This window comes from Musca vetustissima, unplaced genomic scaffold (assembly GCF_032173495.1).
Source record: "Musca vetustissima isolate MV318-11 ecotype Yass unplaced genomic scaffold, APGP_CSIRO_Mvet_v1 utg17689, whole genome shotgun sequence".
Classification (NCBI taxonomy): domain Eukaryota; kingdom Metazoa; phylum Arthropoda; class Insecta; order Diptera; family Muscidae; genus Musca; species Musca vetustissima.
Genome location: NW_026882728.1, coordinates 322607 through 338642, shown reverse-complemented (window position 1 = coordinate 338642; position 16036 = coordinate 322607). Strand labels below are relative to the sequence as shown.

General features: G+C 37.0%; 1 pseudogene; it reads left to right on the top strand.

The window, feature by feature from the left end:
• The first annotated feature begins 12857 nt into the window (after positions 1-12857).
• LOC133329394 (uncharacterized) lies at positions 12858-13395 on the top strand (annotated as a pseudogene).
• Positions 13396-16036: the final 2641 nt, after the last annotated feature.

Sequence of the window (16036 nt, the reverse complement as noted above, 5' to 3'; positions counted from 1 at the left end):
CTCCTTAAACGTCTTTTAAAAACGACTCCTTAAAAATGCACGTCTTGAAGGACATTTAAAATCCTTAAAAAATCCACGCCTTGAAGGACATTAAAAAAATTACTCCTTAAAAAATCCACACCTTGAAGGAAATTTAAAAACTACTCCTTAAAAAACCCACGCCTTGAAGAACATTAAAAAATTACTCCTTAAAAAATCCGCACATTGAAGGACATTTAAAAATTACTGCTTAAAAAATCCACGCCTTGAAAGACATTTAAAAATTACTCCTTAAAAAATCCACTCATTGAAGAACATTTAAAAATGACTTCTTAAATTATCCACGCTTTGAAGGACATTTAAAAAACTTCTTAAAAAATCCACGCCTTGAAGGACATTTAAAAATGACTTCTTAAATAATCCACGCCTTGAAGGACATTTAAAAATTACTCCTTAGAAAATCCACGCCTTGAAGGACATTTAAAACTTACTCATTTAAAAATTACTACTTAAAAATCCACGCCCTGAAGGTCATTTAAAAATTATTCCTTAAAAAATCCTGTCTTTTGACAGAACTTTCGTTCCATAAGCCGAGCTTAAAAAAGATTTCCAGGCGCGTCGGTCTTATACGCAGTTTTTCCAGTTTGAAAGATCATATTCGGCAATGGGGTTTTCCACTTGATCTTTCCATCGTATTCGTGGCCTTCCCCTTCTGCGTGAACCATCAGCTGGTTCGCTTGTATATGCCTTCTAGGCTGGGACATCTTCATCCATTCTCACAACATGACCTAGCCAACGTAGTCGCTGCAGCTCAATACAACTCATGGTTCCTTCGACGGCGATATTCACCGTTAACGCAGATCAGCCCATAGAACTTTCGGAGAAGTTTTCTCTAAAACACTCCAAGAACTGACTCATCTGCTTGCGTAAGTACCCATGCTTCAGATCCATATAACAACACGGATAGTATCAGCGTCTTGTAGAGTGTGAGTTTGGTTTGGTGGGAGGTGGCCCTGCTTTTGAGTTGTTTTTTTTTTTCAAACCATAGTAGCATCTATTGGCCAACACAATCCTTCTCCGAATTTCAAAACTGATGTCATTCATTTTGTTTATGGCGGTACCAAGGTATATAAAATCTTTGACTACCTCGAAGCTGTAGTTCTCAAGTTCCACAGTTGGTCGAGCCTACTGGACGTCTTGCTCGTTGATACTATCAGCTTGGTCTTCTCGCCGTTTACTGCCAAAACCACTTTGGCAGACTCCTTCTTAATTTATTCAAAGGTTGCTGTCACCGCTCTCAATGTTCGACCCATTATGTCCATGTCATCGGCGTATTGTTTGGTATACAGAGTGCCATTTCTGTTCACCTTTGCATCTCTATGACCTTTTCCAGCAGGATGTTAAAAATATCAAACGACAAACTGTCACCTTGTCTTAATCATAGTTCGGTATTAAAGGGCTCCGAGAGATCCCTTCCGACTTTAACTACTGATATTGTGCCCGTTAAAGTTATCCTGCATAGCCGAATTAATTTTGCAGGAATGCAAATGCAGATATGACTTTAAACACCTCTGAACGGATAGGGCTGTCGAATGGGGATTTATAGTCGACGAATAGGTGGAATGTGTCGATGTGTTTTTTCCAGGATTTGGGGCAGATTTGGCACATATCGACTTGTCTCCTTTTTTGTACACGGAACATAGGATGCTGAGGTTCCAATAATTGGGCATGCATTCTTCTAGCCAAATTGTACTAATCAGCTGGCGCAAGCTCCTTACCAGCATCTGACCACCAGTCTTGTATAATTCGGCTTGTAACACATCGGCACCTGCTGCTTTATTATTCTTCAGCAGATTAATCGCTATTCTGACTTCATCTTGGCTAGGTGGTATACACTCTATACCGTCATCTATTATTGGTTCAAAATGCTCTTTCCAGATCCTCAACACGCTGTCTGTATCTGTCACCAGGTTTCCTTCTTCATCTCTACAGGAGGATGTGCCTGCACCAAAGCCTTCGGTTTGGTGTTTTACTCATTGGTAAAATTTTCGGACTTCATTCTGACTCCTGTACATCTTGTGTTTCTTGTTCTTTCTTCTATTTTCTGAAAACACGTTTCCCCTCTCTCCTTTTCTCCCGATAATTCTCCATCACATTACGTGTATCATTACGACACTGCTGATTGTACCACGGATTTCTTGATTGTGGTCTCTGGTACAAAAGTGTTACTTTTGCTGCAGTTTGTAGGGAGTGGGCAATTCTCTGCCATTGTGCTTCTATACTATTATCGGGACAAGAAGTGCTTTCGTCAAGCACGTGGCTAAATTGAGCGGAGTAGGCCTCTGCTATTTGTTGTGTTTGCAGCTTTTCGACGTCAAATTTCCGTGTTACATTAGATCGCACCTTTGCTGCTACATTATGACGGGTGCGTACCTTGGCTGCCACAATGTAATGGTCCGAATCGATATTCGCTCCTCGTATCGATCGAACGTCTATCACAACATCGTCAATTTGATTTTTCGTTGCCCGATCAGGAGAAATCCCGGTGGCCTTGTGTATATCGAGATGCTTAGATCTGGTACTGCTAACTACCATGTTTTTTGCTGCCGCGAAGTTAATCAACCACATGCCGTTTTCGGATGTTACTACGAGGAGGCAGAATTTTCCGACAGTGGGAACAAAAATATTTTCCCTTCTGATTTTTGCTCTAAAATCTCCTAGCAGAATTTTAATGTCATGGCCAGGGCAGCGGTGATATGTAAAAAATGTCTTTGGTCTGTTCATCCTTGTCTTCCGTAGGAGCATGGGCGCAAATAAGACTGATATAGAAGAACTTCGTTTTGCGGATTATAGCAATTCGCTCATCTACTGGAATGAATCTGGAGACAAGGTCTTTTATTCTCCTATCAACCATAAATCCGCAGCCAAATTCACGTCTCTATTCATGGCACTATAATACAGAGCGTAATCATCTGATTTACTTACGCCAGTCCCTTTCCATCGCATTTTCTGTAAGGCAAATCCGTCAAGGCAAAAACTGCGCCTGTTCGGTACAAAGTGCACACATTCCAAGTGCAGATTCGCAGATCCTTTATACGTTTGCGGGGTCGTTAACATGTGGGGATGGGGTGTTTTGGTTTTCTTTTTCTTTGCTTTTTCATAGTAAGAGGTGTTTTCCAAGTGTGGACAATTAACTCGCGAAACATATTAGCTCACTATTTCAATGGATGATGAAAATAGTTTCCCCAGGTGACATCGCGAGGAGGTCAGTGTCCACAATTGCGATGAAAGAGGGACCAAGATAAGCCTGGGCTTCGCCATGTTAAAGCCAATCAGAGCCGTTGCTTGGTATCTTTCATCCCCTAAGTTATCCCACGCCTCTGTTAGTCCTTGGAAAAAATATTCTAATAGCTGTCCTGCAAAACATATGCTTGTGTTCAATCATCTAAATTAATTATATCTTTAAATCCTAATTTGAAAATTGCTATATTTACAGCTCATTATCATTATTCATAATTTAGTGTAATTACAATAATTAAGTTTGTAATTGAATAGACCCCATACGCATAAATATATATTCGCTCTAATACCTCCACCATTAATAAAGAGGATAGCAATAGAAAATGTTGTTATTAATTAGGTACTATAGAAACTCAACAGCAACAACAACAACAAAACGAAAAAAAAAAACAAATCACTTTCCACAATAGAGAACTTGATAGCTTGAACATGGGGGACAAAGTTGTGGTATCGTCAAGCGAATGGTTTTTCTTTTGTGACGTTACAACAGTTTGGCTTTGTCGTTTGTTTATGAAAGCTTCTGACATCACAGCGACTGACTATTCAGCTGATTATTTATGATTACACAATAATGGGACCGCTGCATATTGTCTGCAAGCGAAACAAATTACAATGGCAATGGTGAAGAAAAGTATTTGTTGGATTCATTATTACTCTCATTCTGCTTTGCTTTGTGTCCTTTAAGACGTCATTACATCTTAGTGTGTTCTAAGTAGAACAGATGAAAGTTTCAGGATGTTTGCTATTTTAGGACTTCGTTGTAACAATCAATTATGTCCGGGTGTACACTTGGAAATTTGCAAAGGATGTTTTTTTTAAGAGCAAAACTGTTTATGACTACTTACTTGAGTAGATTTTTAGAAAGCTGTCAACAAGTGTTTTGCTGAATAAATAATAAGGCTTGATTTTTTTGAAATCCCTCAATCTTTTTAAAAGCGTGAATTGAAAAAATTAAAAAAAAACAAATTCTTTCCTTGAATTCTTGAAATAATATTCCTTAAGATATTCATGCCTGGTGTAGTCCTTGAGAAAACATTTTTTAAGAAATCCAATGCTTTTGTAGTCCTTTTTTAAAATATCCTCGCCTTTGGTAGTCGTAGGAAAAAAATCTATAAAAAAATTTAAATCCAATCCTTAAAGATACCAAGCAACGGCTCTGATTGGCTTTAAGATGTCGAAGTCCAGGATTATGTTGGTTCCTCTTTCATCTCAATTGTTTACACTGACCTCCCAGCGTTGTCACCTTCGGTAGCTATTTTCATCACCCGTTGAAATAGTGAGCTAATATGTGCCTCGAATTCACCCATAAGAACTATAAAAAAATGGATTGAGGCGTCGGGTTAATTGCCCACACTCGGAAAACCCCTCCTACTATGAAAAAGCTAAGAAAACGAAAACCAAACCCCCCTAATGTTGACGACCCCCGCAAACGTATAAAAAATCACGATCTGCAAATCTGCACTTGGAATGTGCGCACCTTGTACAGAACAGGCGCAATTTTCGCTTTGGCGGATGTGATGCAAAGGGACATAACTGTCATGAAACGAGACGTGAATTTGGCTGCGGATTTATGGTTAGCAGGAGAATAAAAGACCTCGTCTCCAGATTCACTCCAGTATATGAGCGAATTGCTATAATCCGCATAAAAGCGAAGTTCTTCTACATAAGTCTTATTTGCGCCCATGCTCCGACCGAAGACAAAGATGAGTAGACCAAAGACATATTTTATGAGCGCCTAGAAACAGCATATGATCGCTGCTAGGAGATTTTAATGCAAAAATCGGAAGGAAAAATATATTTGACCCCACCGTCGGAAAATTCAGCCTTCAAACATCCAACAAAGGACAACGACAAAAAACATGGAAGTTACAAGCAGCAAATTCAAGATATACACGATAAATCAAGCTGATCATGTTGTGATAGAGCAAAGGCATTCATCCAGTGTATTAGACGTTCGATCGATCCGAGGAGCGAATATGGATTCTGACCACTACCTTGTAGCAGCCAAGGTACGCACTCGTCTTAATGTAGCAGGAAAGGTGCAATCTAATGTAATACGGAAATTTGACGCCGAAAAGCGGAGTAGGCCTCGGCTACAACAGAGGCCTACTCCGCTCAACTTACCCACCAGCTTGACGGAAACACTTCTTGTGCCGATAATAGCATATAATCACAATGGCAAAGAATTGTCCACCCCCTACATACTACAGCAAAAGCAACACTTGGGTACCAATAACCAAGAAACCCATGGTAGGATCAGGAGTGCCGTAATGCTACTGATATGAAAAACGCAGCGTATAGGGCAACCCTGCAGACAGTAGTAACACGTAATGTGATGGAGAATTATCGGGAGAAAAGGAGAGAGGAGAAACATGTTTTCAGAAAAAAGAAGAAAGAACAAGAAAAATGTGAGCGTGAGCAAATCGAGATGTACAGGAGTCAGAACGAATTCCGGAAATTTTACCAACTAGTAAAACACCAAACCGAAGGTTTTGTTGCAGGCACATCCTCCTGTAGAGATGAAGAAGGAAACCTGGTGACAGATACAGACAGCGTATCAAATAGTGGCGGTGAAGAAGATATCCCAGAACCAATAAGAGACCAGTAAGGAAAGTAGTAAAGTCGGACGGGGCCGACTATATGATACCCTTCACCACTATGGGTATATTAAACAGGACTATTAGCATGAAATTGGATGAAATAAAATATGTGATATTTATCTAAAAGTGAATCTACGTAGATCTATCCATAAAGTATGTAAATCGACTTCAAACAAATATAAATAGGTCATCCGTTGGGCTATGTCTGTACTTCTAGAAAACGCAACTACATAATTCTATGCTCAATTTTGTACGTTGTGCAAAATTTGATGTCAAACTGACTAACATGGGAAGTTTGGTGCCCAATTTACTTGAAATCGGGCGAAAATATATATGGAAGCTCTATCCAAATATTAAGCGATTTCAAACAAACTTGTCACAGGATAGGTTATACTAATTTCAGAACGTTTTGTTCCTACTGGTTCCTTGGTGCGTCAATTACTTAAAATCAATCTATAATAAAAGGGAGCTATATCTAAATCTGTACCGATTTTCACGAAACTTGCCAGACATCATTCTAGACCCAATTCAGTACGTTATGCCAAATTTCGTGCAAATCGAAAGGTATATAGGGACTTTGGGGCACCATTTACATGAAATCGGACGAAACTATATATGGGAGCTATATCCAAATCTGGACCGATTTTCACGAAACTTGGCAGACATCATTCTAGACTCAATTAACTACGTTGTGCCAAATTTCGTGCAAATCGAAGGATATGTAGGGAGTTTGGTGCACCATTTACATGAAATCGGACGAAACTATATATGGGAGCTATATCTAAATCTGGACCGATTTTCACGAAACTTGGCAGACATTATTCTAGACCTAAATGATTAGGCTGTACCAAATTTCGTGCAAATCAAAAGATATATAGGGACTTTGGGGCACCATTTACATGAAATCGGACGAAACTATATATGGGAGATATATCTAAATCAGGACCGATTTTCATGGAACTTGGCAGACATTATTCTGGGCTCAATAAAGTACGTTGTACCAAATTTCGTGCAAATCGAAGGATATAAAGGGACTTTAGGGCACCATTTACATGAAATCGGACGAAACTATATATGGGAGCTATATCTAAATCTGGACCGATTTTCTCGAAACTTGGCAGACGTCACTCTAGGCTTAATTCAGTAAGTTATGCCAAATTTCGTGCAAATCAAAAGATATACAGGGACTTTGGGGCACCATTTACATGAAATCGGACGAAACTATATATGGGAGCTATATCTAAATCTGGGCCGATTTTCACGAAACTTGGCAGACATCATTATAGGCCTAAATGATTAGCCTGTACCAAATTTCGTGCAAATCGAAAGATATATAAGTACCGTTTACATTAAATCGGTTAAATATATATATGGGAGCTATATCTAAATCTGAACCGATTTTTCCCAATTTCAATAGGGTTCGTCCTTGGGCCGAATAAGTGACCAGTGCCAAATTTCATCCAATTCGGATCATAAATGCGACCTGTACTTTGTTTACAATTTAACATGGACAGACAGACGGACAGACGGACAGACGGACAGACGGACGGAGTACATGCATAAATCGACTTAGAAAGTGATTCTATGCATATTCTCAAAAGGAACCATGGGTCTATCTCGATTATTTTTGCCTGTTACAAACATATGCACAAAGACATAATACCCTGTACCACAGTGTGGTGAAGGGTATAATAATGGTATGGAGTGTATACCACCTAGCCAAGATGAGGTCATAAAAGCAATTAATAGGCTCAAGAACAACAAAGCAGCAGGAGCCGATGGATTACCAGCCGAACTATTCAAGACTGGTGGTCAGATGCTGGTCAGGAGCATGCACCAGCTGATTAGTACAATTTGGCTCGAGGAATGCATGCCCAATGCTTGGAACCTCGGCATCCTGTGTCCCGTGCACAAAAAAATGAGACAAGACGATATGTGCCAACTATAGAGAAATAAGTCTCTTTCCCATCGCATATAAAGTGTTATCCAGTGTACTGTGTGAACGACTGAAGCCAATAGTCAATGACATTATTTGGGCATACCAATGCGGCTTCAGACCTGGCAAATACACCATTGACCAGATTTCCCCTCTGCACCAAATCCTGGAAAAAAAACCCACGAAAAACATATCGACACATTCCACCTATTCGTCGACTATAAAGCCCTATTCGATGGCCCTATCCGTTCAGAGGTGTTTAAAGCCATGTCTACGTTCGGCATTCCTGCGAAATTAATACGGCTATGCAGGATAACTTTAAGTGGCACAACATCAGCAGTTAAAGTCGGAAAGGACCTATCGGAGCCCTTCAATACCGAATGAGGATTCAGACTAGGTTATACGAGACGCAAAGGTGAACAGAAATGGCACTCGGTGTACAAACAACACATGTTACTCGCCTACGCCGATGACATCGATATAATGGGTCGAACATTGCGAGCGGTAACAGCCGCCTTTGAACAAATTGAGAAGGAGTCTGCTAAAGTGAGTCTGCAGTAAACGACGAGAAGTCTAACATGATGGTATCAACGCGCAAGACGTCCAGTTGACTCGGACCAACTGTGGAACTTGAGAACTACAACTTCGAGGTAGTTAAAGATTTTATATACCTTGGTACTGGCATTAATAAAACGAAGCACATCAGAAATTCGGAGAAGGATTGTGATGGCCAACAGATGCTACTATGGTCTAAGTAAGCAGTTTAGAAACAAGGCCACCTACCGCCAGACCAAACTCACACTTTACAAGACGCTGATACTACCCGTGCTGTTATATGGATCTGAAGCATGGATACTTGCGCAAGCAGATGAGGCAGCTCTTGGGGTGTTTGAAAGAAAAATTCTCCGAAAGATCTACGGGCCTATCTGCGTCGAACCACGAGCTTTACAATTTATACGCGGACATCGACATATTCAGTCGTATTGAGCTGCTGCGACTACGATGGCTAGGCCATGTTGTGCGAATGAATGAGAATGCCCCAGCTCAAAAGGCATATAAAACATGGTCTTTCAAATTGGAGGAGATGCACACAAGACCGACGAGCTTGCAAATCTTTTTTAAGCCCGGCTTATGGAACAACCGTTCTGTAACAAGCCATCTAAGTAAGTAATATCTCCATGCTTCAAAATCGAGCTCCTATTCTGATTCTTAATGGAAATGGAAGCCTTTGGCTTCTATATATTTCGAATCCAAAAGGTTCAATAAAATAAGGACAAAAAAGACCCACAAGGACTCGAGATAGAAGGAGGATATGTTTTACAAAAATATCCCTCATGCGATTTGAAAAAACACATGTAACCTCAAAAAATACCTGCATAGCCTCAAACAACGATATAAAGGATTTACTTCACGTACTTAACAGCAAAAAATTCATCTCGTCGAAACTCAAAACCTTCAATCATGACAAATTTGTCCTTCAAATATCTTAATATACTCCCCAACGGTTTTCATACGTATATTTGATTTTTTCATCGCCAAACGATAAGCTTGATTTTGAGTCTCAGTATGTATTAAAGAATATTTTTTAAAGAACCATTAAAGGGTCAATAGTAAAAAAACATAATTAAAAAAAAAAAACAAATCGTGAATTTGAAAAATTTTTAAATGAAAATCTATGTTTTAATTTTTGTATATGAATGTGGACATTACACTTGCCCTGAACTTGTGATTTTTTTTTAATGACATGAAGCCGCCATACATAACCATCATACAAGTATGAATGTACCCCTTTTCAAGTTCACTTTAGTGATTGTTTATTTTTATTTTGAAACCCATACACAATTTCCAACCGCTTAATTTTACACATCATTTATATGCAAAACCTAACATATGGCTTGTGGTCCGAACGTCTCTAAAGTCGCTTAAATTGCTAGGCAACTCTTTAATATTGTTGTCACGAAAACAAAACGCAACGACAACAACAACAATTACAATAGATGAACACATCTCTTCACAGATAGCTGTTTTGTTGAAATCTTCAAAAAAAAAAGAAAAAAATCCGACAGAAATTGCCAGAGTACCATAAAAAAATAAAACAACGTCACATTTGCATGTTAATGAAGCCTAAAAATATGCTCAACCAAAAACCATATGTATTTTGAAAAATCCAAAGATATCCAACGCCGATGAAAAGTATACACACTTTTTCGAAGTCTCGAATTAACATTTTGATTGGAATTTTTTGTTGCGTTGCATAAATGTACGATGCAGTGATGACGATCTGAAATTTTGAAAAATGCCAAAACATAATTAATTTTTTCGTTTCAAGTTTCAAGGCAAATTATGGGAAAATATTACAATTTTTAAAAACCAATCCAATACAAGAGTGACCTATTTTCTTCAGAAGTTTCTAATTGCAAGTCATCTGTATATCAACCACTCCTCCTTCGGCATGCCTAGCATAGCATGTATGACGTTGTAAATATTTATTACCTCCAAATATATGGGATATATGCCTTGTTTGGAAAGAAAGGATTACTCTCTGTACAGCAATATGAGACATTTTCCCCCAAAAAATTACCCTGCGGATAAATGTTGAGGATCGTGCAGTACCATAAGTATGTTCACACACACACACACACTCACACATACATATGTTTCTGTGCGTGTGTTTGTGATTTTTATGGCTGCGTTTGATAGCTGTGGAATCAAGTTTTGTACTTGTAGTTAATTTACAAACTTTTCAAATAAGAGAGTATATGTTTAATAAAATTGTGCTATTTGATAACCAGAACCCTAAGGGAAATATTTCTGGGGGTTTACAGAGGAGTCAACAGATGGTAATATGAAAGGGAAAGTGCAAATTAAATTTTGAAATGAAAATCCTAAATATGACCGGACTTTCCATAGGAGAACATTAATTTTTATACTTTAATTACAAACCCGGCAAATGTTGTTTTGCCGTATCAAAATTGCATCAATTTAGGTTTTTCGACAAACATTTTTCAGGAGACGGTCAAGTTTTGGTTTTACTACTCTCACCTCAACAGATAATTTAGTATGGGTGCAGACGTTCTGGAGTTATAAAAGGTGTAAGTAACACAACATTCTATAACTTCAATCTCCGATTTTTTTTAAGTTTTTCTCAAAATTGTCTTTGGCAAAACTCTTCCCACAACAAAATTAAAACAACGGTAGGAAAATGTGAGTCAATTGGTGCAGTCGTTCTCAATGGAAAGATTTTTCCCATCATGAAAAATATAATAAAGACACATATAAGTTAAAAACATAGAGCATCTAATGCGTAATTGTCTCCACGTAGGATTCGAATTTAGATTTATATACTTCCCAAATCTCTATCTCTATATATATATATCGTTAGCTAAAATGCAAAAAGGCGTAACTAACAAAAAATTGAAAATTGGCTTTTTGATTGAATATTGTGAATGTCAATAACCTACATGTGTTGACAAAGTTTTACACGTCTGCGGTCAAAAAAGAAACTTCTATTAACAAAAAACAAAAAGACGTAACTACAAGTGGCTTTATTTGATAAATGCAAAAAGGCGTAACTAACAAAAAATTTACGTTTTTACTTAATTGTTATGACTGCCATTAAACTAAATAACTAAATTTGTTAAAAAAAATGTAGTCTATTATTCGTCATATGCAATATCACCCTGTCGGGCATACTTTTTCCTCTATCCACAAAGCTGATGAACGTTGACTGCACATTATGTACAAACTCCTTTCTTTTTTCTCTTTACACTTTCGTCGTACGTCTCTTGAAACATACCTCAACAGAAAAGTGCGAATAAAATTGTCAAAAAAGAAAGACGCGAAAATAAAATTAATCGTATGGAAGGTAAAACATATAAAGGTATGTCCAAAGGAAAACGCATGAGTGATAAAAAATCGAGATCACTGAAAAATAGGTGCAACACTAAATTTTGCGAAAAAAAGTTCATTGCGACACTGCTCCTATTTTTCGGAAGACATACGTAAGGAAATTTTCGATTTGTTCTGGAAGATGACGTTCTGGAATCGAGTGCTCAACAATACAGCGTTCTACAGTGGAAAATTCAAGGCGTTCAAATACAAAATACTATTTTCTGAAGTACAACACAAATCGTATTCAAGTGTGTGCCAAAATGTTTTTATCAACATTAGGCATATCTGAAAAGATGGTCAGATTATGTATAGATACTAGTGGTTTACATGACACTCAAATAAATCCTGTTAAACAACAGACAGTTAAAACTTAAGCAAAAAGAGAAACGAACCAAGAAAAACTATATATTAAAAGACATGACTTTTTGAGAAAATGGTTGGAAGACGTTCCAAAATTGGAATCACATTATCGTCGGAAATATACAGCCAAACAATATTTCCACATAGACTTCAAATCTTATAGACAAATATATGATGTCTATACCGAGGCATTCAATGAGCACGAAGATAATGATACTGAGGCAGTATGTTTTCCAAATTTCATGAAGATAATAAAAACTTGTAATTACGCCATGCTCAAACCACGAAACGATCAATGCGACATTTGTTTGTCAGACAAATCAAAAAATATTTCACAGGATGAGTTCGAAAATTACAGAAATGAAATAGAGAAAATGAGAGTCGAAAAAGAAAACGATATAGAAAGTGCTAAGTCTGGGTTGAGTCTACTAATTTGTATGGATATGCAAGCAGTAAAGCTTATACCACAATCGAAAGCCAACTCCGCTTATTATAAAATGAAATTACAAGTTCATAATTTCACAATTTATAATGTGATAAATCATGATTCCGATAATTATTTTTGGGATGAAACGGAAGGAAACTTGGTATCATCGACATTTGCAACAATTATTGTTACTTATTTAAGAAATGCTGTTCTACATTCCCCTGACATTCACCACATTATTATCTATTCGGATGGTTGTTGTTACCAAAATAGAAATGTGGTTTTATCTAATGCTTTACTTTCATTGTGCGTAGAAAAAAATATCACAATAGAGCATAAGTACTTGGTAGTTGGTCACACTCAAATGGAATGTGATTCAACCCATTCTTTGATTGAAAGGAAAATTAAAAATAAACAATTAAATTTACCATTCCAATTTGTTGAACAAATGAAAGCTGCCCGAAGAAGCCCTAAACCTTTGACAGTGCATCATATAAATCATAATTACTTTCTCAACTATGAGTCTATTCCTAAGCGATATGCTTCTATTAGACCAGGTAATGGACACGATCAATAACATTTGAATGCATAATATTGTTACAAAAAATGTATATGTTTAATTATTTTATTTTAGGTAATAAGGCATATGATACGAACTTTGGCATATGATCCAACTGGAGTCATTTATTTCAAAACAAATATAACTGAACCTTACCAACAGCTTCCACAAAGAATTGGAAAGAATTTCTCAGTTGTTCCACCCACGCAATTACATGAACAGAGAATAACAATTTCATTTAAAAAATGGCAACATCTACAGGATCTGAAAAAAATACTTCCTGCAGACTGTCATTCTTTCTATGAAAATATTCCATTTCAAAAGTAGTTTTAAAATGTAATTTAAAATTTAATTCATAATTAAGAATTTAAATAAAAATATGTTACTGAACTAACATATGAATTTATGTATAACAAGTTCAATTAATAATGAACAACCTTTTATTTAAACCCGTTATTGCAAACATTATTTTAATCAATAAACTTAATTTTTTATAATCAATTATTAACTTATTTACTTTCTTAATGCCGATAATAGTAATTTAAATTATATAAAATACCTTATCATTATGTTGAAACCTATTGAGTGTAGATACGTCTTTTTTGTATTTCACAAAAACAGAGTAAAAAAGACGTATCTGACATAACTCTTCAAATAATTGAAAAACAATTTTGTTTTATTTAGGTGTACATCTGTCAGTGTATTTAAAGTGAACTTAGAAAAATCTTCATTTGACATGTTTATAGTTTTCATTCAAAACTGTTTTTTGCTTCTCCTACACAATTATGTTTTTGTTAGTTACGCCTTTTTGCATTTTAGCTGACGATATGAACATTACGTGTATGTTCGTGATCGCTAAATTCGAAAACTACTGCACCGATTTTGACCAAATTGTATGTACTCCTCCTTATCTCTGGTCCATATTTTGCATAGTCTGATTTTTGGTACTTTGAAAGTAGTAACAAATATCCTATATATTGCCTTTAATTCGGTATTCCATGTATGCTAAGGAACTTCACTTAAGCACCCAACAGAAACACTCTTAACGCCCTGTATACATAAAGTTTGGTCAAAATCGATGCAGTAGTTCTTGAGTTACGGTGCAAAAACACAAAAAAAAAACTAAATATTGCGTCATCTGTCGGATGAACTTCGAACTACACAGAAACACTCCGCACATCCCATAGAGCCTGTACATACAATTTGTTAAAAAACGGTGCAGTAATTCTTGAGTTACGGTGCAAAAACACAAAAAAACCAAATACTGCGCCATATGTCAAAAGAACTTCAAACTACACAAAAACACTCCTCATGCCCCATAGAGACTGTATATACAATTTGGTAAAAATCGGTGCAGTAGTTTTTGAATTTAGCGATCACGAACATACACGTAATTTTTATATAAATATTTTAATGACATTCCGCCTAACTAATATACAAAATATTGAAAAATTAAAAAATAAATTAAAGGTGTAAAAATAGTTATTCCATAAGGCAAGTAAGTCTTCGGTGTTCGGCCGGACCGGAAAGCCAAAATACAGTCACGTCGTAATTCTAAAATATAGTCACATAGGTTGGAAAATGCGATTGGGACCATCCCAATACCTTTAAAGGGGTAATACCTTTATATGAGGGCTATACAAAATCGAAAAACACGCCAATAAGAATACCAAATTCGAGCCAATTCGATTCAAAAGTACGTCGTAAGTCCTCAAAGTAGCGGTAACGTATTGTAAGTCCTCCAAACACTGGAAATTGGAGGTACCTTTATAATTAGAGCCAATTCAGTTGAAAACAAGTAAAAAAAGGTGTTAAGTTTGGCCGGGCCGAACTTTGAATACCGTAGGTATACAGATAGTTACTTAAAATGAAAAAGTAGGCCTATACCGATAATTCTACAAACCGATTTATGAAAACCATTATGTACACCAAATACCAATTTCAGCAATTTTTAATGGGGATTTTCCCTAAAATCTGAAAACCCCAAAACCATTGACGGATACTGATAACTCATGGTATAGTTGAAAATACTCAAACTACTGCTAGTTGGAGCGCAAAGTTATATGAGGCTCTGCCTAAAGGGGGACCAATATTGATTACCTAGTGTAGGAATTAGCGAATATTTGGGGTTATCATTATATGAGGGCTATGCTTAATTAATGACCAATATGTGTGAATTTCGAACCCAATATTTTAGTTTTGTATTACAATTCCTTTCTTCAGGAGGTATATGCCTAAATGCTGGCGAGTTTTTTAATCACGAGTTTTTTAATCACGATATCCTTAGAATTCGGAATGATTACAACCGATGGCTAAATCGTTTTAGAATTCCATACATTGTAGGGTGAAGACTGACTATTTCGAGTAACGACTATCCCCTATACTAATGTAGAATACGCCCATATGGGGACAACCCCAACACCGGGAACAAGTCAGCTAAGTATTTTAATATAAAAAGGAGGTTATATGGGGAAAAAGGGGGGCAAAAATTAATAATTTTTGGGAGGGAGATTTGTTATCATATTCGAATACAAAAAATTAAATTACAGCGCATTTGGTTGAAGAACGCGCTAAAAAACCCCAAATACCAAAAATGGAAACTCTAAGTACAAAATTACAGCCAATTCGGCCGAAGGGTACCGTTATATGGGGGCTACCGGAAAATGTGGACCTATATTTAAAATTTTTGGTGGAGAACTATGTAAGACCGGTGGACAGATGCCCAATGATTGGAACCTCAGCATCCTGTGTCCCGAAGACAACACGATGTGTGCCAACTATAGAGGAATTAGTCTCCTTCCCATCGCATATAAAGTGATATCCAGCGTACTGTGTGAACGACTGAAGCCAATGGTCAATGACATTAATGGACCATACAAATGCGGCTTCAGGCCTGGCACATCCACCATTGACCAGATTTTCACTCTTCCCCCAATCCTGGAAAAGACACATTCCACCTTTTCGTCAACTATAAACCCGTATTC